The following is a 25,469-nucleotide window of genomic DNA, read 5'->3' on the forward strand; positions in this document are numbered from 1 at the left end:
AAAAACTAGGAGCAACAGCATCACAAGGGTTCACGGCTAGTGAACACACACTCACTTGGCCTCTGGGCCTTCACTCTTTCATGGTTTCCCATCTGTATCACTGGCCCCTCCTCCTCTGTATATTTTTCTGGCTCCTGTTCACCTTCCTGACATCTAAACATTGGAGGGCCCAGGACTCAGTTCTTCTACCCATCTCTGTCCTTATTCACACCCAGATGACCTCATCCAGAGATTTAAGGTTCATCCCTCTATGCTGACAGCTCCTAAATTTATATCTTTAGCCCTGGCCTGTCCCTTGAACTCTAGGCTTGAACACCCAACTGCCTACTCAAGAGCTTGACCTGGATGTCATAGACAGGACCATGACAGACGTGGCCAACATACTCTCCAAAACCAAACCTTTATTCCCCACCGAACCTGCTGCTGCCACAGCCTTCTCTAGCTCAGAAAATGGCTACATGGCACCTTCATTCTTCTTGGGCTCAGACCAAAACCAGTTTAAGACTTGATGTGTTTCTTTTTTTTTTTTTAAAACAGATAATATCAGTCTTTATTTATTTATTTATTTGTTTATTTTTGGCTGTGTTGGGTCTTCGTTTCTGCGTGAGGGCTTTCTCTAGTTGCGGCAAGCGGGGGCCACTCTTCATCGCGGTGCGCGGGCCTCTCACCGTCGGGGCCTCTCTTGTTGCAGGGCACAGACTCCAGACGCACAGGCTCAGTGGTTGTGGCTCATGGGCCCAGTTGCTCCGCGGCATGTGGGATCTTCCCAGACCAGGGCTCGAACCCGTGTCCCCTGCATTGGCAGGCAGATTCTCAACCATTGCGCCACCAGGGAAGCCCAAGATTTGATGTGTTTCTTTTACTCACACTCCACAGTCAATATATCAGCCAATCCCCCTGGCTCTACCTCCAAAATACATCCTCTTGCCCCTGCCCTCATATTCCTACCCACTGATGTCTTGACCACGGCCTACCAGGCTCCATGTCATCTGGCTCACTGCCACCTCCCTGGTTTCGCCTCCTGCCCCTCCCCCTCTCTGCTCGTGCCACACTGGCCTTATTGCTGTTCCTCAGACACCCCAGCCTGCTCCTGCCCTGAGGCCTTTGCACTGCTGTCCTTTTGGCCTGGAATTCTCTCGCCGCGGCACTCACAGAGCTGGCTCTCTCATTTCCTTCTGGTCTCTGCTCAGATGTCACCTCCTCAGTGAGCCCTCCCAGACCACCTGAATTAAGATGGCCAACTCTCCCACAGTCCACACTTTAGATCCCTCCTTTTTGTATTTTTTTTTTATAGCACTTATCACCACCTGGCATATCGCGTACGTATGTGTGTACACATATAAAAATAAAATATTACGTATTTATTGGTTGTTTATTACCCGCTTCTCTCCTCTAGAATATAAAACTCCATGAAGGAGGAGAATGTGAACTGTGTACTGCCAGACTCCAGCATCTAGAACAGTGCCTGGCACAAGAGTTCCACAGTTATTAAAGTTGTTGAATGAATCAGGCTTAGAGAGGGTAAATTAGTTGCCCAAGGTCAACTAGCAAACGTAGAGACTCAGAGGGTTAAATAATTTGCCCAAGGTCACAGAGTAGGGGGTGGGGCAAGGCTGGGTCTCGAGTCCAAGTCTGAATTAACCACAACATGTAACTACTGAACTTTCTACCAAGGCCAATCACCCGGATTCATCCAACCACCGCCTTCTTGAACAGTATCCTGCCCTTCAGCCTCTCCCTAGCTTCAATCCATTCTTTAGAAAACGTAATAAAGTTTACGATCTTTGTATAATTATAGCATAATACATGCCCAGCCTAGAAAATAGGAAAATATTTTTTAAAAGTAGAAAAAAAAAAGGTACCAATTGTCCAGAATCCAGAGACCACGTGGTTGCTATGTTGCTACTTGGAATTCCCAGTCTTTTCTAGGACATTTGTGCATAACAGAAATCATCATTAACATTGGGGCCACTCATCACAAAGCCCTGGTTCTAAGCCCAACATAAAAGAAGTGAAGGCACGTAATAGGCATAGAAAGAGAGGCAGGCTTTGGATAGAAGACACAAAGACAGGAGGTCTCCCCCAGAACCCTGGGGAAAGTGAGAGGTAGAGTCAGGTGGGAGGAAGGTGTGGAGAGCTATGAACAATAGCTGAGGCTGCAGAATTTGGGCTCATCAAAGGAAACCTCCAAGACTCCTGTGTGTGGAGTGGGGATACTGGAGGTAAGGAAACCCTTTACGGATAAAGGGTTCTTTTTTTTTTTTTAAACATCTTTATTGGAGTATAATTGCTTTACAATGGTGTGTTAGTTTCTGCTTTATAACAAAGTGAATCAGCTATACGTATACATATATCCCCATATCCCCTCCCTCTTGCGTCTCCCTCCCACCCTCCCTATCCCACCCCTCTAGGTGGTCACAAAGCACAGAGCTGATCTCCCTGTGCTATGCGGCTGCTTCCCACTAGCTATCTATTTTACATTTGGTAGTGTATATAGGTCCATGCCACTCTCTTACTTCATCCCATCTTACCCTTCCCCCTCCCCATGTCCTCAAGTCCATTCTCTACATCTGCATCTTTATTCTTGTCCTGCCCCTAGGTTCATGAGAACCTTTTTTTTTTTTAGATTCCATATATATGTGTTAGCATACGGTATTTGTTTTTCTCTTTCTGACTTACTTCACTCTATATGACAGACTCTAGGTCCATCCACCTCACTACAAATAACTCAATTTCGTTTCTTTTTATGGCTGAGTAATATTCCATTGTATATATGTGCCACATCTTCTTGGATAAAGAGTTCTTATCAGAGATAATTCAGAGCAGAGGCAATCGAACTGAATGTGGAAGTCATAAGAAAGGGAGGAGTCAGGGATCACTCCCAAGGTGAGTGGCTGAGTGGGTAAAAAGTGGTGGTTTTCTCGAGACTCAGAAAGAGGGAAGGGGACCTGGTGGATGTAAATTCGGATGCTGAGAATTGGCAGGGAGCAGTTCTACCGGCTGCAAGATCCTAAGAGGGATGGTAAACACAGAAGTTTCCCTGAGAAGGGGAGACTGGCGAGAGTAACAAAAGGTGCAGAAGTGAGCAAGACACTCTCAGGCCAAGACCCTCCAAAGACACTGCCCACCAGACCGGACTTGCACTCCCTCACCTGGTCTGAAGGGCCCACCACACTCCAGGCCTACTTGCCTCCTCCTGCCTTCCTTCTGCCTCTGCTCAGGAAGACCCTCCACTCCCGATGGACCAGTACTTTCTCCAGCACTAACTGTCCGGCCACACCACTTAGCTCACCCCTGTATGCTGGATTGCAATCTTCTCTGATGGGCTCCTGTGTCTCGCTCCCCAGCTGCACTCAGCTCCAGGGCCTCCTCGCCATGTGTGCCTGGAACCATAGCCACGGGCACCCAGCAGAACCTCCACAAACGCCCCTCAGCTTGACTTCCCTCTTCCCCTCTTCTCCCACCATCCAATCCCCGACTTGGTCAATTTCACTCCCAGCCGGTGGCCAAGCTTGACCCAGAGAGTTGCATGTAACCTTCGGGTATTTGTGTCAAACATTGTTGATTGGCGTTGACTTAGCCACGTAAGGCTGGTTTCTCCTCCAACAACCGCTCAGGCCAGCGAATCCCTGGTGGGTCGGGCGGCGGGGGGGTGGTTCCTGTTAAAATGCTGATTCTGGTTTGGTGGCCTGGGTGGGCCCAAGATCCTATGTTTCTAACAAGCCCCCAGGTGATACTGATGGACTATACTTTGAGTAACAAGGATCTGGGTGCCTTTGGGTCGTCAGTTTAATCCCTCTGGCTCCAGTTTTCTCATCCACCAAATAAGGCTCTGACCACTTCACTGGGTTACCACAGGGTCAAATCAGTTAGTGTTTGTGAAAATAAAACAAAAACCAGAGGTACGGAACAAATGTCAGATGTCACCATCATGTCTTGCCGCCAGGATGAATGTGATAAAATCCACAAAAGGCCTCAGCAGGTGTGCAGTGGATGTTGGTTGCTCCTTCTCCAGAGGCTGCAATGCATAATGGTCTGATGCCAGGCAGAGAGATCAGATCATTCCCAAATTTCAGGCAAGTAAGGAATCCCTCTGAGTTGGGGTGTGGTCAGGAGGATGGAAAGGAGGGAATTGATAGGTGTACATGGTTCCACGAGCCCAGGGCCACAACACAGCTGAGAAAATGCAGGCCTGGGCCTCTCCAAGGGGAACCCACCCCTGACCCCCAAAGCAAACTCCATCCCTATAAGCCAGTGAGAGCTCCCATGCTCTGTCCTATGAGCCCCGCCAACTCAGCTCCCAGGTCTGCTCTTGGCTCATGACTTCAATTCTTATGCTTGCCCTGCTGGTTGACCCCTCTTACCCTGGTGATCTGACATAGACCTTGACCACATCTCTGCCTCCTCCCATCTCCCCTGCCCTCATCCCCTTGTCCCCCGCCCCGTCACACACCACTTTTATTTATTTATTATTTATTTTTGGTTGCATTGGGTCTTTGTTGCTGTGCGCGGGCTTTCTCTAGTTGCGGCGAGTGGGAGCTACTCTTCGTTGCGGTGCGCGGGCTTCTCATTGCGGTGGCTTCTCTTGTTGCGGAGTGCGGGTTCTAGGAGCGCGGGCTTCAGCAGTTGTGGCTCGTGGGCTCTAGAGCGCAGGCTCAGTAGTTGTGGTGCACGGGCTTAGTTGCTCCGCGGCACATGGGATCTTCCCAGACCAGGGATCGAACCCGTGTCCCCTGCATTGGCAGGCGGGTTCTTAACCACTGTGCCACCAGGGAAGCACCACACACCACTTTTGATGTTTGTAACGGACTTCTATACCGATGCCAGCCTATTCCAGGTGGGGACCCATTCTGCCTGGTCTGTGTGACAGGTCACCTACCCACTGCCGTCTCACAGCCGTTTACAATGTGATGAGTGTGAAAGCCATTAGCAGCAGCCGGTGACTCCGCTGTGGGGACTAACTGTGCCAAGAGAGAGGCAGGAGTGGAAAATAGATCCTAGGTTTCAAGCCTGGAATAACGATGAGGTCAGTTTGGAGCGTTGAACTTTGGGGCCAGCATTGGTCTGACAGCAACGTGGAACTTTCCCTCAGGCAGGTGGATGTGTGGGTCTAGAGTCACCAGAAAGGTCAGGCAGGGCTGGGGGCTTTGGAGGCAACCACATAGATGTAATGGCTGAATCTGTGTAGAGAGAAAAGGGCAGAAGACTGAAGATTAGACATCTGGAAACATCTCTGTCTGCCCATGAAGCAAAAATAATTCTCAGGAGGGAATTCCCTGGCGGTCCATTGGTTAGGACTCCATGCTCCCAGTGTAGGGGGCACGGGTTCACTCCCTGGTCAGGGAACTAAGATCCCACAAGCCTCGTGGCATGGCCAAATAATAATAATAATAATAATTCTCAGGAGAAGGAATCACTCTAGCCAGATACTCAGATCCCCAGATCCCCAGTGGCTTCCTTGCTGGCCTATCATGGGGTGGGGTGTAGGGCGGCTGGCCAGGAGGGCAGCTAGGCTGGGCCTCACTTTCATAATGGGTCTCAAATTTAGACTCTTGACGTTATTTCCAAATAGGATTATATATACCGTCACAGAGAGGCCCTGAGGGAAATGAAAAAAAAGACATTTATCAGATTTAAATGTGTGGCTTACTGACTGGCTTTGCTGCACAATGGATTCATATTTCATTAAGATTCTGTGAATCGTACAATTATATTTTATTGTATCTTTTATGTTAAAGTATTAGTTACAGGTGAACATTTAAAATATACCATAATTTGGTAACTCTAACCTGGCATTCTTTATTGTGTGACAAAGGATCTCCCTAATTCGAAGTAGGCAGGACTGTCTTGGCTGCTGTTTCTGACCCGAATAGCCAGAAATCCAGCTTCTGGCCTTCAGGGGCTTTACTGTCCAGACTGGGTTACCAGCTGATGCCTTCAGCTGCTTCTCAAGTCAATCTGTCTTAGAGTCTGGATTCACCTGGACTCAGAATATTTTTCCTTTAACTCCACCTCCCACCTCAACCTTAAATTACCCTTAAATTAAAAAAAAATGATTCGAAAGAGCTTTACTTTTTAAAATTTAGCTTACTAACTGTGCTTGTGCTCTGTCCTTCAACACTTCCCCAATTTTCTGCTCCTCGGTAAGGAAAGCATGCTTGATCCTGTCAGACTTGAAACCACTGTAAGCCCTGCTGACATACTTTTTCATTTTAGGCAACCTCATAAGAAGTTTAGGTCTCACGGCACGAACTTCTCGAAGTCAGCCTGGGCACATGCTACTTGCAGATTTGGTGCTTTCCTAACCTTCTTGGTATAAAGGTAAACAATTCTATTACCAGGAGTAATAGTTTTGTAGGATAGCCTAGGACGATATGTCAAATGCCAGACCCTTCTAAATGCCTCTAGACATTGTCTCCAGAAAAAAAAAATATTTTTAATTGTGGTAAAATACATGTAACATAAAATTTACCATCTTAGCCATTTTTAAAGTGTACACTTCCGTAGTGTTAAGTGCATTCACATTGTTATGCAACTAATTTCCAGAACTCTTTTCATCTTGCAAAACTGAAATTCATTGAACAACAGCTCCCCTTTCTCCCCTCCCCCCAGTCCCTGGCAACCACCATTCTTCTCTGTCTCTGTGAATTTGACTACTCCAGTAACCTCATATAAATGGAATCATACATTTGTGTGACTGGCTTATGTCACTTAGCATAATGTCTTCAGGATTCATCCATGTTGTAGCATGTGTCAGAATTTCCTTCCATTGTAAGGCTGAGTAATATTCCATTGCATGCATGTACACATCATATTTTGTTTATCCATTCATCCATCAGCGGACACTTGGGTTGCTTCCATCTTTTGACTATTGTGAACAATGCTGCTATGAACATGGATGCACAAATATCTCTTCAAGACTCTGCTTTCAATTCTTTTGGATATATACCCAGAAGTGGAATTGCTGTATCATATGCTAATTCTATTTTAAATAATTTGAGGAACCACATACTGCTTTTTATAGTGGATGCACTATTTTATATTCCCATCAACAGCGTACAGGGATTCCAATTTCTCCACACCCTCAACGACACTTACTTTGTTTTGTTTTATTTAATTTTAATATTTATTTATTTATTTATTTTTGGCCATACTGCGAGGCATGTGGGATCTTAGTTCCCTGACCAGGGATCAAACATGGGATCTCGGCAGTGAAAGTGCGGAGCCCTAACCACTGGACCACCAGGGAATTTCTGTTTTGTTTTGTTTTAATAGTAGCCATCCTAATGGCTATGAAGTGGTATCTCACTGTGGTTTTGATCTGCATTTCCCTAATCACATCCCCAGTGATACTGAGCATCTTTTCATGTGTTTATTGGCCATTTGTATATCGCCTTTGAAGAAATGGTTTATTCAAGTCCCAGGTCCATTTTTTAATGGAGTTGTTTGTTCTATTTTTTTGTTGTTAAATTGTAGTTTTTTGGGTTTTTTTAATTTTTGAATTTAATTTTTTTTTTTATGCAGCAGGTTCTTATTAGTCATCAATTTTATACACATCAGAGTATACATATCAATCCCAATCGCCCAATTCATCACACCACCACCCCACCCCCCACTGCTTTCCCCGCTTGGTGTCCATACGTTTGTTCTCTACATCTGTGTCTCATTTTCTGCTCTGCAAACTGGTTCATCTGTACCATTTTTCTAGGTTCCACATATATGCGTTAATATACGATATTTGTTTTTCTCTTTCTGACTTCCTTCACTCTGTATGACAGTCTCCAGATCCATCCACGTCTCTACAAATGACCCAATTTCGTTCCTTTTCATGGCTGAGTAATATTCCATTGTAAATATGTACAACTTCTTCTTTATCCATTCATCTGTCGATGGACATTTAGGTTGCTTCCATGACCTGGCTATTGTAAATAGTGCTGCAATGAACATTGGGGTGCATGTGTCTTTTTGAATTATGGTTTTCTCTGGGTATATGCCCAGTACTGGGATTGCTGGGTCATATGGTAATTCTATTTTTAGTTTTTTAAGGAACCTCCATGCTGTTCTCCATAGTGGCTGTATCAATTTACATTCCCACCAACAGTGCAAGAGGGTGCCCTTTTCTCCACACCCTCTCCAGCATTTGTTGTTTGTAGGTTTTCTGATGATGCCCATTCTAACTGGTGTGAGGTGATACCTCATAGTAGTTTTGATTTGCATTTCTCTAATAATTAGTGATGTTGAGCAGCTTTTCATGTGCCTCTTGGCCATCTGTATGTCTTCTTTGGAGAAATGTCTATTTAGGTCTTCTGCCCATTTTTGGATTGGGTTGTTTGTTTTTTTAATATTGAGCTGCATGAGCTGTTTATATACTTTGGAGATTAATGCTTTGTCCATTGATTCATTTGCAAATATTTTCTCCCATTCTGAGGGTTGTCTTTTTGTCTCGTTTATGGTTTCCTTTGCTGTGCAAAAGCTTTGAAGTTTCATTAGGCCCCATTTGTTTATTTTTGTTTTTATTTCCATTACTCTAGGAGGTGGATCAAAAAAGATCTTGCTGTGATTTATGTCAAAGAGTGTTCTTCCCATGTTTTCCTCTACGAGTTTTATAGTGTCCGGTCTTACATTTAGCTCTCTAATCCATTTTGAGTTTATTTTTGTGTATGGTGTTAGGGAGTGTTCTAATTTCATTCTTTTACATGTAGCTGTCCAGTTTTCCCAGCACCACTTACTGAAGAGACTGTCTTTTCTCCATTGTATATCCTTGCCTCCTTTGTCATAGATTAGTTGACCATAGGTGCGTGGGCTTATCTCTGGGCTTTCTATCTTGTTCCATTGATCTATGTTTCTGTTTTTGTGCCAGTACCATATTGTCTTGATTACTGTAGCTTTATAGTATAGCCTGAAGTCAGGGAGCCTGATTCCTCCAGCTCTGTTTTTTTTCCTCAAGACTGCTTTGGCTATTCGGGGTCTTTTGTGTCTCCATACAAATTTTAAGATTTTTTGTTCTAGTTCCGTAAAAAATGCCATTGGTAATTTGATAGGGATTGCACTGAATCTGTAGATTGCTTTGGGTAGCATAGTCATTTTCACAATATTGATTCTTCCAATCCAAGAACATGGTATATCTCTCCATCTGTTGGTATCATCTTTCTTTCATCAGTGTCTTATAGTTTTCTGCATACAGGTCTTTTGTCTCCCTAGGTAGGTTTATTCCTAGGTATTTTATTCTTTTTGTTGCAATGGTAAATGGGAGTGTTTCCTTAATTTCTCTTTCAGATTTTTCCTCATTAGTGTATAGGAATGCAAGAGATTTCTGTGCATTAATTTTGCATCCTGCACTTTACCAAATTCATTGATTAGCTCTAGTAGTTTTCTGGTGGCATCTTTAGGATTCTCTACGTATAGTATCATGTCATCTGCAAACAGTAACAGTTTTACTTCTTCTTTTCCAATTTGTATTCCTTTTCTTTCTTTTTCTTCTCTGATTGCCGTGGCTAGGACTTCCAAAACTATGTTGAATAATAGTGGCGAGAGTGGACATCCTTGTCTTGTTCCTGATCTTAGAGGAAATGCTTCCAGTTTTTCACCATTGAGAATGATGTTTGCTGTGGGTTTGTCATATATGGCCTTTATAATGTTGAGGTAGGTTCCCTCTATGCCCACTTTCTGGAGAGTTTTTATCATAAATGGGTGTTGAATTTTGTCAAAAGCTTTTTCTGCATCTATTGAGATGATCATATGGTTTTTATCCTTCAATTTGTTAGTATGGTGTATCACATTGATTGATTTGTGTATATTGAAGAATCCTTGCATCCCTGGGATAAATCCCACTTGATCATGGTGTATGATCCTTTTAATGTGTTGTTGTATTCTTTTTGCTAGTATTTTGTTGAGGATTTTTGCATCTATACTCATCAGTGATATTGGTCTGTAATTTTCTTTTTTTGTAGTATCTTTGTCTGGTTTTGGTATCAGGGTGATGGTGGCCTCATAGAATGAGTTTGGGAGTGTTCCTTCCTCCACAATTTTTTGGAAGAGTTTGAGAAGGTTAGGTGTTAGCTCTTCTCTAAATGTTTGATAGAATTCACCTGTGAAGCCATCTGGTCCTGGACTTTTGTTTGTTGGAAGATTTTTAATCACAGTTATTTCATTACTTGTGATTGGTCTGTTCATATTTTCTATTTCTTCCTGGTTCAGTCTTGGAAGCTTATACCTTTCTAAGAATTTGTCCATTTCTTCCAGGTTGCCCATTTTATTGGCATAGAGTTGCTTGTAGTAGTCTCTTAGGATGCTTTGTATTTCTGCGGTGTCTGTTGTAACTTCTCCTTTTTCATTTCTAATTTTATTGATTTGAGTCCTCTCCCTCTTTTTCTTGATGAGTCTGGCTAATGGTTTATCAATTTTGTTTATCTTCTCAAAGAACCAGCTTTCAGTTTTATTGATCTTTGCTATTGTTTTCTTTGTTTCTATTTCATTTATTTCTGCTCTGATCTTTATGATTTCTTTCTTTCTGCTAACTTTGAGTTTTGTTTGTTCTTCGCTCTCTAGTTCCTTCAGGTGTAAGGTTAGATTGTTTGAGATTTTTCTTGTTTCTTGAGGTAGACTTGTATAGCTATAAACTTCCCTCTTAGAACTGCTTTTGCTGCATCCCATAGGTTTTGGATCGTCGTGTTTTCATTGTCATTTGTCTCTAGGTTTTTTTTGATTTCCTCTTTGATTTCTTCAGTGATTCTTGGTTATTTAGTAACGTATTGTTTAGCCTCCATGTGTTTGTGTTTTTTACGTATTTTTCCCTGTAATTCATTTCTAATCTCATAGCGTTGTGGTCAGAAAAGATGCTTGATAAGATTTCAATTTTCTTAAATTTACTGAGGCTTGATTTGTGACCCAAGATGTGACCTATCCTGGAGAATGTTCCATGCACACTTGAGAAGAAAGTGTAATCTGCTGTTTTTGGATGGAATGTCCTATAAATATCAATTAAATCTATCTGGTCTATTGTGTCATTTAAAGCTTCTGTTCCCTTATTTATTTTCATTTTGGATGATCTGTCCATTGGTGTAAGTGAGGTGTTAAAGTCCCCCACTACTATTGTGTTACTGTCGATTTCCTCTTTTATAGCTGTTAGCAGTTGCCTTATGTATTGAGGTGCTCCTATGTTGGGTGCGTATATATTTATAATTGTTATATCTTCTTCTTGGATTGATCCCCTGATCATTATGTAGTGTCCTTCCTTGTCTCTTGTAACATTCTTTATTTTCAAGTCTATTTTATCTGCTATGAGTATTGCTACTTTAGCTTTCTTTTGATTTCCATTTGCATGGAATATCTTTTTCCATCTCCTCACTTTCAGTCTGTATGTGTCCCTAGGTCTGAAGTGGGTCTCTTGTAGACAGCATATATATGGGTCTTGTTTTTTTATCCATTCAGCAAACGTGTGTCTTTTGGTTGGAGCATTTAATCCATTCACGTTTAGGGTAATTATCGATACGTACGTTCCTATGACCATTTTCTTAATTGTTTTGGGTTTGTTTTTGTAGGCCCTTTTCTTCTCTTGTGTTTCCCACTTTGAGAAGTTCCTTTAGCATTTGTTGTAGAGCTGGTTTGGTGGTGCTGAATTCTCTTAGCTTTTGCTTGTCTGTAAAGCTTTTGATTTCTCCATCGAATCTGAATGAGATCCTTGCCGGGTAGAGTAATCTCGGTTGCAGATTCTTCCCTTTCATCACTTTAAGTATATCATGCCACTCCCTTCTGGCTTGTAGAGTTTCTGCTGAGAAATCAGCTGTTAACCTTATGGGAGTTCCCTTGTAAATTATTTGTCGTTTTTCCCTTGCTGCTTTCAATAATTTTTCTTTGTCTTTAATTTTCATCAGTTTGATTACTGTGTGTCTCGGCGTATTTCTCCTTGGGTCTATCCTGCCTGGGACTCTCTGTGCTTCCTGGACTTGGGTGGCTATTTCCTTTCCCATGTTAGGAAAGTTTTCGACTTTAATCTCTTCAAATATTTTCTTGGGTCCTTTATCTGTCTCTTCTCCTTCTGGGACCCCTATAATGCAAATGTTGTTGCATTTAATGTTGTCCCAGAGGTCTCTTAGGCTGTCTTCATTTCTTTTCATTCTTTTTTCTTTATTCTGTTCCACAGCAGTGAATTCCACCATTCTGTCTTCCAGGTCATTTATCCGTTATTCTGCCTCAGTTATTCTGCTATTGATTCCTTCTAGTGTAGTTTTCATTTCAGTTATTGTATTGTTCATCTCTGTCTGTTTGTTCTTTAATTCTTCCAGGTCTTTGTTAAACATTTCTTGCATCTTCTCGATCTTTGCCTCCATTCTTTTTCCAAGGTCCTGGATCATCTTCACTATCATTATTCTGAATTCTTTTTCTGGAAGGTTGCCTATCTCTACTTCATTTAGTTGTTTTTTCTGGGGTTTTATCTTGTTCCTTCATCTGGTACATAGGCCTCTGCCTTTTCATCTTGTCTATCTTTCTGTGAATGTGGTTTTTGTTCCACAGGCTGCAGGATTGTCGTTCTTCTTGCTTCTCTGTAGTTCTTTATATACTGGATATTAACCCTTTATCAGATATCTGATTTGCAAATATTTTCTCCCATTCCATGGGTTGCCTTTTCATTCTGTTGACTGTGTCTTTAATACACAGAAATTTTAAATTTTGGTGTAGTCTAATTTATATATATTTTACTTTTGTTGTCTGTGTATTTGCTGTTACATCTAAGCAATCATTATCAAATCCAACATCATGAAGCTTTTACCCTATGTTTTCTTCTAAGAGTCTTATAGTTTCAGCTTTTACATTTAGGTCTTTCATCCATTTTCAGTTAATTTTTTTAATATGGTATAAGGTAAGGCCTCTTTTGTTTTAAAAGCAAACTTTTTTTTTTCCTGATTATAAACTTCATGTTCAATGTAGAAAACTTAGAAAAGCATAAGCAAAATAAAAAACGTCCCTAGTCAGTGATGTGCTGATAAAACTGTTTGATTTATAGTGTTTGCCAATTTCTGTGGTGTAAATACTCCCACCATGGTCAATTTCAACCAACTTCAAAATGCAGAGTAGGAAAGAGATGTGCACAACTGGCTGTCACACCACTGCCACTAATCCACCACCTGGCCATAGCCATAGCTCAAGTACGTGGGAGTCACTCATAGCTATTACAGTGGCCTTACCCACTTCCATTGCAGCTGGGAGTCCATGTGACCTAATGACTTAGTGCTGGCCAATGAGATTGAGAGGAAGCCTTTTTAGGGGAATTTGGGAAAAATTCTCTGATAAATTTAAAGAAGCATGCTAATGAGGCCCTTCTCTGTCTCCCCTTTGTTCCCTTGTTTCCTGCCTTTGGATATGATATCTTATGTGATGCTTGGAGCTAATGGAGCCATCTTGTGACTATGAGGAGAAGACCATGACAATTTTAGAGATACCAACTCAGCACCTGGTCTTTGTGGAACTACTGAACTAAATCTTGGAAATGCCTATGTTCAGATTTCTTGTATAAATAACAGATTTTTTTTCTGGTTAAGCCAGGAATAAGCATCCTCTTTGAGAGTCAGATAATAAATATTTTAAGCTTTGCAGCCCATACATTGTCTCTCACAACAACTCAACTTGACTGTTGTAGCATGAACACAGTGATAGACAACATGTAAAGGAATGAGCATGGACGTGTTCCAATAAGACTTTATTAGGGACACTGAAATTTGGATTTCATAAAATCTTAACATGTCACAAAGTCTTACTCTTCTTTTGACTTTTGCTCAATAATTTAAAAATTTAAAAACCATTCTTAGCTCTTGCACTCCACAAAAACAGGTGAAGTCTAGATTTGGCCTGCAGACCATAATTTGTTCACCCCTGGGTTAAGCCCCACTAGTTGGGTATTCTGTTACTGCAACTAAGAGCAGTCCTAGTCCTAGTTTTTTTATTAATTTATTTTTGGCTGTGTTGGGTTTTCACTGCCACCCACAGGCTTTCTCTAGTTGTGGTGAGCGGGGGCTACTCTTCATTGCGGTGTGTGGCCTTCTCATGGAGGTGGCTTCTCTTATTGTGGAGCATGGGCTCCAGGTGTGCGGGCTTCAGTAGTTGTGGCTCAAGGGTTCTAGAGCGCAGGCTCAGTAGTTGTGGTGCACGGGCTTAGCTGCTCCTCGGCATGTGGGATCTTCCCAGACCAGGGCTTGACCCCATGTCCCCTGCATTGGCTGGCGGATTCTTAACCACTGCGCCACCAGGGAAGCTCCCTAGTCCTAGTTTTTAAAGGACTGTCCTTAAACACACATGTAGTGAGCCTCATCCTCTTTTAATCACAGAGGAGTCAGAGATGCGGAGCTGGTTTCCCCCTTAGTTGGTTTCCCCTAACGTTAATCAACACACACCAAAAAACACATTGAACATGTTGAGACTGGGATAACATAATTTGGAGCATAAACTGGGACTTGGATATGCATGAGTGTCTCTGGCAGCTCATTTGCCTGAGTGATTGAGCAGACTTCTGGGAAAACTCTCATCCCAAAATACCACTAAGTTACTAACTCATGACCATCTTGGCCCACTTAAAAAAAATCTCTGGTCAAGGAAGGAGAGGGGCACAGAGTGTCTCAGATTAGAAATACAAAAATAGAAAACCCTTTTTATTTTTCAAATTTGTGTGGCCATAAGTAGCTTTAGGGCCCTCCAGTGAACATAACACAGTAGGGATGAACTAGGTTTTTCCTCATCCTGCAATAGAACATTTTGCTGTGTCAGCATCACAAAGTGCCAGCATCTCCCAGAACCTAGTGGTCCCAGAAGATACCTGGTGGGGGACTCAGGACAGTCCTAATGCCAGAGAGGAGCCCGTGTATTCCTAAGTCTTTGTCAGCCACCCGGAAAGACTTCCAGAAATTCTTGATGACCACTTTGCAGGGACTGGTGTTGCACAGCTAGTGTGTAAGAGAGAACCAGGTTCAGGCACAAGGGGTGGGGGACAAATAATGCATCTTGGCCTTCTTACTCAAGTCAGTGTTTCTCCCTTGGCCTTCCTTTTCGGTGCCCTCTCGGAGACCTCCCCTGTGTCCCTCTGCCTGCTCCAGCTTGTGTGCATAAACTAACTTCTCCCTCATCTAATCCAGTAGCAGCAGAGAATCACAAGTTTCCTGTGGACACTCAGCTCCTACCTCAGGAGATGTGAGGGGCTTTTTCTCTCCTGTTCTCTCCCTCTGACTTCTGCCTTCATGACTGACCAACAAGATGGGGGAAATAGAAAGATCCCCAGATTTCATCCTGTTATTTTCTATCTGTAAGTAGATCCTGAAGAACTATGTGTCTCGAGCCCCTTTCTTAGGGACTGTCCTTGCCCATCTCCATGACTACGGGAGTTGCCATGTTAGTAAAACATGACTCCGCCTCCTGCCACATTATTGGTCCTGGTTGGGACAAGGGTCTACTCCCAGGCCAATCGTGGTGCTCTGCTCTCCTTGGCAAAATTAATTGGTCTAGAAGGGGCACCTGACTGATGCTCACTTCCTTAGGGTTTTTGAACTAAGGTTTGAGAGAATCAAATGTATTTCTTTACATAAATTTAAAACAACCAAAAGTCGGCAGAAATCAATTAATATTTCCCTCCTGAAATCCACTAAAATGGCAGTGGAGGAATTTGTAAAAAGGTATAAAGGAACAAGGACACAGGGAACCTGAGAGGAGACATAGCAACAGAATTTTGGAAGCTGGAGAGCAGATGGTTGAATGATAACTGAATCAGAAGACCTGAGAAAGCTGAGTCCCAAACTGGCTGTGGGAAAAACCAAGAGACAACCCCCAAAAAGCCTGAGATTGGAGGCACCAGGTACCACTCACTCAAAGTAAAGTGGTCTTAAAAGTGGTCTTAAAAACGGGAGGATTGATTAAATGTCTATTTAAGAAGCAATCAGACCACCAATCCTCCCCCAACAGTCCTTAGTGAGTGCCCGTCCCTCCTCCTACCCCAGCAGAAGATACTAAGATTTCCACTAGGAAAGGGTAAAACAGGTTTTCTGGACTGGGAGACCTCAGTCACCATTGAGGGCATAGATGTCATATGGGAGACAGGAGGTTTAAGGAGGGATATTCTACATACTAAATGAGGAGACCATCTCTCTTCCACCATTTTTCTTTTTTCTTTTGGCCTGGCCATGCGGCATGTGGGATCTTAGTTCCCTGACCAGGATCGAACCCACGTCCCCTGCAGTGGAAGCGCAGAGTCTTAACCACTGGACCGTCAGGGAAGCCCCTCTCCCCAGTTTTGCAACGGGAGCTGACAGTCAGACTTATTCCCTCTGGGCAAGAGACTGGGAGAAACTTTTCTGGGAAATCTGACCAAGCCAAGAAAGACCTATGGGTACTGTCAGAGGTTTCCCAATGAATCGGCCTCACCAGATCACTCTAAAGTGAAGTCACCAGTTGACCTGCCCCCCCATTATGCACATGAGGCTTCCAGTTAGCTTTTCTGTGCCCCACTCTTAAATATGTGTGCAATCAAGACGTCCCCAGGATGATGGCCAAGTGAGGCCCCAAGACCATCCTATACAGCAGGCTGAAAGAGCAGCCAGCCCATACAGACTGGATCAAGTCAAAGGCACTAGGAGAAATTTCTTCAAGAGGATGAAACTGATGGAACACCCATTACATATGAACACACTGGGAGATTTATACCACTCTGGTAGGAGCCGGGAGTTTGGGATTGAATTAGCAATAACTACACTGAAAACCAAGCAAATGAAAAACAAGACATTTAGTAACTCTGGGGATAATAGAATTGTGCAGTAAAGGGAACCTATTCTATTGGGATGATTGAGAGGTTAGGGTGAAGGGGGGAAGGGTGGCAGCCAGTTCTCACCCTCCATAGTGAGAAGTCAATACACAGTGCCCAGACTATTTCATGGGTTCCAAGAGCAACACCAATCGATTCTATTGAATTCTCTACTTTTGCTTAAGGTCGTCAGAGTTCTCTTCTATTGCTTGAAACAAAAAATCATAGCTAAACTGTTAGCCATGTGACCTCTGGCTAGTCACTTCCCATCATTGGGCCTCAAGCTCCCCATTCCTATAACAAGCTCCTCTTCTTTGATTCTGTACACCTTTTAACAGTCAACTTTAGGGACCTCCCTGGTGGTCCAGTGGGTAAGACTCCGAGCTCCCAATGCAAGGGGCCCGGGCTCGATCCCTGGTCAGGGAACTAGATCCCGCATGCATGCCGCAACTAAGAACCCGCATGCTGCAACTAAAAGATCTCACGTGCCACAACAAAGATCCCACGTGCTGCAACTAAGACTCGGAGCAGCCTAAATAAATGAATAAATATTAAAAAAAACCAAACAAACAGTCAACTTCCTTCACCTCCTCTCTCCCCTACTCAGCCTTCCTACCAGTATCTGTCACACCCATTTACCAAAACTAAATTTCCTTTGGGGGTGTGTGCCCTAGTCTATATTGTATCACAGTGAAAGATGTTGGGAAACCCTGAATGGAGGGAACCTGCCAGGAAATTCCTGGGGGAGGGGCTGGGGGAGAAAGGAACTTTGAGTTTCTTGTATTTAGGTGTGATTCTACTGCTCCCTGATCTTGTTTTTTGTTTGTTTGTTTTGTTTTGGTGGCTCCACATGCCTAGCGGGATCTTAGTTCCCTGACCAGGGATTGAACCCAGGCCACGGCAGTAAAAGCGAAGAGTCCTAACCACTGGACCGCCAGGGAATTCCCCTGCTCCCCCATCTTGGACTTTCAGCTTGAATTGTCCACACTTCAAATTGCAAGTTGATTTATTTATAAGTTTTATCTCACCTACATCTTAGACAAATTGGAATCAACTTTACAAAATTAATAAAATATAGGCAAAGACAATTAAAACTACAGACCAAAACTCAATTTAAAAGGTCAGAGAAATGACTGTTTCAAAGGACCTGTGATGATAAATTGATGTAATGAAGTGCTAAATTTTGTTCCAAGTTTGTTGGGACGAAATAGAAATCACATAATTTTGGAGTTACTCCATACTCAAAAAATATTTATTCACTACTGAATCATTCTGGGTTATATTTGGCTGCATATAACAGGAAAAAAAGCTAATAACAGTATTTTTTTTTTTTTTGAGGGTAAAAGAAGTCTGAAGTTGGGAAACCAGCCTGGCGCCTTTCTGGTCATCAAGGGGCCAAGATCCCTTATTGTTCAATATGGCTGTTCAAGCTACAGTTACCACATTCCAGGTAGAAGTAAAGACGAAAAGAAGGGTATTTCCATTCTATTTTAAGGAGACTTCCAGGAAACTTCGTATAATATTTCCACTTACATTTTAATGTGCTGAACTTAATGACATGAACACACCCAGCTACAAAGGAATACGGAAAAGTGTTTCAGCTGGATCGTGAAGGAATGCTGAGGTAGGCACCTAGCAATTTCTGCTACAAACATTCATTATGTGGAAGGTGCTTCCGGCCCAAAGAACTAAAGATGAAGACAATGCAGTCCTTGTCCTTAAGGAGCTCACAGATTTGGGGAAGACCCTAATAATCAACTGAATATTATACCATTAGAAAAAAACATTTTCTAAAGATGTAGACAAAGAAGTGTGGGAAGAGAAATGAGGTAGCAATGAGCTCTGTCTAGAGAGACAGGGAAGATTCATAGAGAAGGTAACAATTGAGCTGGCCCTTAAACAGAATAGAAATACAGAGCAAAGAGAAAGCATTCCGGGTGCAGGAAGGAGCATGCACAAAGAGAAACATTAAAACAGATGGATTCTCTGGGGGGTAATTTTGATTCTTCTTGTATGTCTTTAAAATAGGGTTGTCAGAGTCCTGATAGAAGATAAGGCCAAAATAAGGTGAAAACAGGTCCCCAAAACTCCATAGAATGAAGGTTGGTCATTCTGGAGGGAATAGGAAGCCCTGGAGGTTTATAAGCAGGGACATCACGGGATCAGATCCTATGTTCAAAAAAGAACAATGGAATGAGCGAAATAATGAACCAAAACTGGGGTGGGGGGGGACACGGGAAGCAAAGTGACCGACTAAGGGGCAAGCTAATTGTTCAAGTGATCTGCATTAAGGGCCTGAACTAGGCAGGAGAGCACATGGGGATGGGAAGGAGGGAATGGTTTAGAGAGACCAAAGTTGGCTTATCGCAGGTTGGATGTGGAGAATGAGGAAAAAGCAGAGACAACCAGAGGAGTCTCAGGTGTCTAGTTAACCCCTCAGGAGCTTCTGATTCTCAGTCTCTTCTACCTTCCTTAAAAAACAAGGTGCTTTGGAGTTGAGGCCACTGGCCGATGAACTCACAAGTGTAGGCAGTGTGCTACATGCGGGGCAAGTTTTTCGCTAACATCACAAGGGTCTCTGGCCCAATGAGTGGAGTTTGATAGTAATACTTGCTACAAATGTATGATCTTAATATATGAAAGCTTTAAGGAGAGATGAAAAAACATTTTAAAAATGGCCTGTGTTTTCTTCTGCTTTTCTCCATTATTTCTTACTCTTGGACCTCTCAGGCATTACTTGGCCTTTCTGTTTTCAGACTAACTTGATGTATCCTGATGTAAGATCCTAAAAAGGGAGCTCACTCAGTGGGTCTGATGTGGTGGATGCTTGCCCGGGAAGTTCTGCGCATGCGTGGCACCATCTCCCGTGAACACCCATGGGAGGTCGTGCCTGATCTCTACTTCTACAGAGATCCTGAAGAGATTGAAAAGGCAGAGCAGGAGGCAGCTGAGAAGGCTGTGACCAAGGAGGAATTTCAGGGTGAATTCAGCTCCAGCTCCTGAGTTCACTGTTACTCAGCCTGAGGTGGCGGACTGGTCCGAAGGTGTGCAGGTGCCCTCTGTGCCTATTCAGCAGTTCCCCACTGAAGACTGGTCTGCAGCTCCCACTGCTCGGGCCACTGAGTGGGTAGGAACAACCACTGAGTGGTCTTAAACTGTTCTTCCACAAACTCTTAAAATGGAAATAGGTTGATGGAAAATAAACAGTTTCTAAAAAAACAAACAAACAAACAAAAAACAAAAAAACAAGGTGCTACCACATGCCTGGTACTCTTCTCTGTGCTGGGAATTCACAGGTGGGCAAGACTTCCTGCCCTCATGGAACTCATGTCTTGCAGGGAGGGGTACAAATTAACCAAGCAATTTAAATACAGTGTGGGGTCAGGAACAAACATGCACCATGAGGAGGCAACTTTGAGAAGCAGAGTCTAGAGAAAATCATTGATGAATGGCAAACAAACATGGGAATCAGGGTTAAACCTGTCCATTACAGGGTAGTCACCTGGATGCTGGGCTGCACCGAGGGTTCTTTAGAAGGTCCAATGCCCAACCCCCCACCCCACCCCACCCCACCCCCCGGCAGCCAGTCTCTAGGGGCATATATAATAATCTACATCTTTAGTTAGTGCGGGCATTTCCTCCAGGCACCTGAGAGGAAAGTTCAAAGTTCATCTGGCCTGGAATAACTTTCTGTGATAGTGAGGGTGTGGGGAGGGAAAACTTTCTTTCCGAACTGTAGGTGGGAATGTGTAACTAGCTAGGCCTTTCTGGACGGCAACTTGGCAATAAATATAAAACACCTTGGGAATATACATTCCTTTGACCCAGTGATTCTTCTAGAAATCTATCTCAAAGAAATAATTTAGGATGTAAGCATCATCCTTAGCATGTAAGCAAACTGTTTATATTAGCAAAAAATTAGAAATGACCTTCTTGTCTTACCATAGAGAATTTACCAAGCAAATTCATATGGTTGAATTCCATTCAGCCATTAATAGCCAATTATATTTATAATTGAACTAGAATGTACTATTTTAGTATATGGGTTACTTAAATCATGATATGCTTAAGGCAAAGAACAGATTAATGACGTACATTACAAATATATTTGTGAAATGATACCCTGGAATAGCAACAGACTGACACCCAGAAAACCTCATAATCCAGAAGATCTAATAACTGACATTTTCTAAGTCTGATCTATGCTTGATTATTGAACTTTTACTGTATTACAAAAATTTGAAGCATGCAAAACTTGCAAGAAGAAAAGTAAAAAACAAAAAAAAATTTGATCCCAATTCCATCACTCAGGGACAATTTGCTACTGACGGGGACCATCCTTCCAGATGTTTCTGTATACAAACATATGGATAAGAATGAGAATGAAAGAAAGTGTGTGTTTGTTTTTTTGTGTGTAGGTGAGAAACAGAAATAGTTTTACAGAGAATGGAAATACCCACAATAGCATTACAAAAAATGGGATCACATTTTTCTTTTAAACAAAGCATGACATTTATCAGGAGAAAAAACTTGAAGGAATTCTTGAACTTCAGAAAATATTTCTTGATACCAAGATATACAGCTTCCTAAAAATAGTCGTTTTTCTTAAAAAAGGACAACATTAAGATTTTTGAGTCATTTTTAAAAACAACGTTTCAATTTTAGACAATATCAATTGACTTCCAGCCAAGACCACACTTCCAGCCAAGAGGAAATCAACACACATATTTTCTCCCATTTCCTCTCCCCTTGCCTCCTCCTTTTAATTTTTTTGGTCGTATCATTTTCACATAGGAAAGATTAATGATATTTACATCCCATCCTTTTACCACAATTCCCAAAGCTGTCTGGTTCTGTATTTAAGTGGATCTGGTCCTTATTATTGTTCTTTTACCATGACTTTTCCATTTCTATTTTTGGAGTCAACCCTTCATTTTGTCATCAAGTAGTCTTTTTTTCATATTGGTCTCATGGATTCTTGCATGCTTCAAAGGGCCTATGTCGTTATACTTAAAGGGCAAATTGGGTAAAAATTCTTGTGTCATTCTTTCCCTCACATCTTTCGAGACATTGCTCCTTTGTCTTCTGACTTTGAGTGTTGCTTTGGGGGAAGCCTAAGGATACTGATCTTACTCTTTGTACATGACTTGCTTCTTCTACTTGGACACTCTTAAGATACTTTATCTATGAAATTCAGCAACTTCATCAATATATACCTTAATCAGTGTATTATTTAGGATATAAATTCAGACAGAAACCCAAAATAACAGTGGCTTTAAGAGAGACTGTATTTGTTTCTCATTTAATGATATAAATGAAACAGCAGCAATGCTTTAATGAAACTGCCAGGAATTCAGGCTCTTTCTGTTTGGGTGCTCTACCATTCCTAGGGTGTTGTCCTTGTCCACATACACCAAGATGAATATTCTAGCCAACAGAAAGGGAAAAAGAGAAAGGGAATATCCTTTCCTTTAAGGATATACCCAGAAGTGTAAATATTAATCTTTTGCTCACATCCCATTGGACAGAACTTGGTCATATGACCCGATCTAACTGCAAGGAATACTGGGAAATATAGTCTTCATTCTCGATGACCATTCTACAATTATGGAAGAAGGGAGAATGAATACTGTAGGAAACTCGAGCAATCCTTGTTATGATCCATCTGACTCAGTTTTTTCCTAGGATATGTACTGTCCTTTTAATCTGTAAATTCAAATCTTTATTTCAGGAAATTTTTCTTCTATAACATCTGTGAATATCTTTTCTATTCTATTTATTGTGTTTTCTACCTTAGGAATGTGTGTCTTTTTAATTTTAACCTTTGTATCTATATTTGAATTCTTTGTACATGTCTTCCATTTTAATAATCTTTCCTCTAAATATTTTTACAAGGCTTTTCTCTGTTTCATTTTGTTTTCATTTGTGTTCTCAATTGTATTCATTCAGAAAACCATTTCAGTTCTATTTATTCCAGTTTTGATTGCTACTAATATGATAGCTATCCCTGTGATGTTGCTGGTTTTTTTTTTTTTCTTCTTCTTCTTTTCTTTCGAAACTAGGCCAGCCTGCTTTCCATCTCCTTCTGTCCCCTTAGAATCTCTTCCTTGCATTCTTGCATCTTTCCTTGAGCTCTCTTGTCAAAGAGAATCTATTTCATCTCACATTCTTTGAGGTCATGGAGAATTATTCGTTGGACTCTGTTTCCTGAAGTAATCCCCCTTTTTTCCTTTTTTAAAATGTATTTATTTATTTTTAATGGAAGTATAGTTGATTTACAATGTTGTGTTAATTTCCACTGTACAGCAAAGTGACTGAGTTATACACATATATACATTCTTTTTAATATTCTTTCCCATTATGGTTTATCCCAGGATACTGAATATAGTTCCCTGTGTGATACAGTAGGACCTTGGTTTTTATCCATTCTATATATAATAGTTTGCATCTATTGTACTAACCCCAAACTCCCAAGTCCATCCCTTCCCCATCCCTCCTCCCCCTTGTTAAGCACAAGTCTGTTTCCTATGTCTGTGAGTCTGTTTCTATTTCGTAGATAGGTTCATTTGTGTCATTTTAGACTCCACATATAAGCGATATCATATGGTATTTGTCTTTCTTTTTCTGACTTATAAGTAATCCCCTTCTGATGTATGTTTTTCATCTGCTTTTTGCTTACGTGTCTCTCCTTTGAGGGGATGTGAGGGCCACTTAAGATCTATGAGCAGAGTAAGGGAAGGAGACTGGAGAGGTTCCACCATTCAGGAGACACACTTGATTTTTTTTTGGCCCCATATTTAACATTGTGATATTTATACTGCCAGACAGATTCATACACAATTTTTCCTTACAAAATGAGATGACAATATACATACTATTTTGCAATCTGTTTTCTTCATGTCATATATCACAAAAATGTTTTTATGGCATTAAATATATTTCTCCCACATTATTTAAGTAGTTACATTGCATTCTATTAGCATGATATATATTTTTTAACCCAGTCTCTATTGGTGGACATTTCTATTGTTTTGAGTAATTTACTATGGTAATCAAACTGATGCATAAATTAAAATCTTTTATTTTGACTCTCTAGATTTAAAGCTAAAGTTGTGGAGGATTTTATAGGTTCTCACTCTCTCTTTTTTATTGAGATATAATTCACTTGCCATTAAATCTACCCTTTAAAAGTACAACTCTGTACTTCAAGACTGTATAACTCAGTGGTTTTTAGTATATTCACAGAGTTGTGCAACCACCACTATCTATTTTCATCACCCCAAAAAGAAACCCCATATCAATTAGCAGTCACCTGCATTCCTCTGTCTTCCTAGCTCCTGGCAACCACTAATCTACTTTCTGTCTCTATAGATATGCCTATTCTGGACATTTCATATAAGTGGAATTATATAATAAGTAGTCCTTTGTGACTGGCTACTTTCACTTAGCATAATGTTTTCAAGGTTCCCCCACATTGTAGCATATATCCTTTTATGGCCAAATAATATTTCATTGTATTAATATACCACATTTTGTTTATCCATTCATCAGCTGATGGACATTTGGGTTGTTTCCACCTTCTGGATAGTATGAAAACATTGCTATGAACATTTGTGTACAAGTTTTTGTGTGGACATATTTTTTTTTTTTAATTTTTATTAGAGTACAGTTGATTTACAATGTTGTGTTAGTTTCTGTTGTACAGCAAAGTGTATCAGTTATACATACAGCCACTCTTTTTTATTTTATTTTATTTCCATTTTTTGGCCGTACCTTGCAGAATGCAGTATCTTAGTTCCTTGACCAGGGATCGAACCTGCGCCCTCTGCAGTGGAAGCACGGAGTCGTAACCACTGGACCACCAGGGAAGTCCTTATACACTCTTTTTTAGATTCTTTTCCCATATAGGTCATTACGGAGTACTGAGAAGAGTTCCCTGTGCTATACCGTAGGTGCTTATTAGTTATCTATTTTATATATAGTAGCGTGTATTTGTCAATCCCAGTCTCCCAATTCATCCCTTCCCTCCCCTGGACATATGTTTTTAATTCTCTTGGGTATACACCTAGTAGTGGAATTGCTGGATCATACAATAGGGCTGACTTATTCTTAATCCCCTTGTTTCTAATTCTACATGACATCAGCAACACCTTTCAGATTTAGTTTCTGTAGACTGAATCTACAATTTCCTGCTTGGTCTGGTAGTCACCTTGCTTTAAGAGGTGGAGGAAGGGGCCTTTGATCTAACATTCAGGTGTTTTCACCCTATGCCTCATGCCCACTTTACACAGTATCTGATGCCTTCATGGGGTCAGCATACACTTTAAACAATGTTTTCCTCCAGTTTGCTAATTTAGTTGCCTCTCACTACTCCATCTCTGTCTTTCAAAAACTTGTTGAAATCTCTCCTCTCCTGATGTCTCCTGACTCCTGTGGGGGTTAGGCCTTTTTATATTCCTTTACTATCATTTTAGTAGGGTTTTGGGGAGGGGGGCTATAAACACAGCTTGTTTAACTGGAAATTGCTCTAATTATGCACGTCTTCCTGGTCATTGCTCATCTTTGAAAGAGACCAGCTATTCGTTAAAAATTAGTTTAGAGAAAGATGAGGCAAGTGATCTGGACAGACCACAGTTTTAAACTGACTTTTTTTCTTCGAACACTTTATCACCATATCTGTTTTCTCCTCTGT

General features: G+C 41.5%; 1 long non-coding RNA gene and 1 other non-coding gene across 2 annotated transcripts in view; one reads left to right on the forward strand and one right to left on the reverse strand.

Moving 5' to 3' along the window:
• Positions 1-2,443: 2,443 nt before the first annotated feature.
• Positions 2,444-25,469, reverse strand: part of LOC133105083 (uncharacterized) — a 70,329-nt gene continuing 47,303 nt past the window's right edge. The window contains exon 3 of the long non-coding RNA XR_009703802.1: positions 2,444-5,180. This is a non-coding gene — a long non-coding RNA (uncharacterized LOC133105083). The remainder of the gene's footprint in view (positions 5,181-25,469) is intronic.
• LOC133074874 (small nucleolar RNA SNORA62/SNORA6 family) lies at positions 19,261-19,398 on the forward strand. Its single transcript, XR_009697276.1, has one exon. It is a non-coding gene; the product is annotated as a small nucleolar RNA SNORA62/SNORA6 family (small nucleolar RNA).

The sequence above is a fragment of the Eubalaena glacialis genome, chromosome 14, assembly GCF_028564815.1.
Source record: "Eubalaena glacialis isolate mEubGla1 chromosome 14, mEubGla1.1.hap2.+ XY, whole genome shotgun sequence".
Classification (NCBI taxonomy): domain Eukaryota; kingdom Metazoa; phylum Chordata; class Mammalia; order Artiodactyla; family Balaenidae; genus Eubalaena; species Eubalaena glacialis.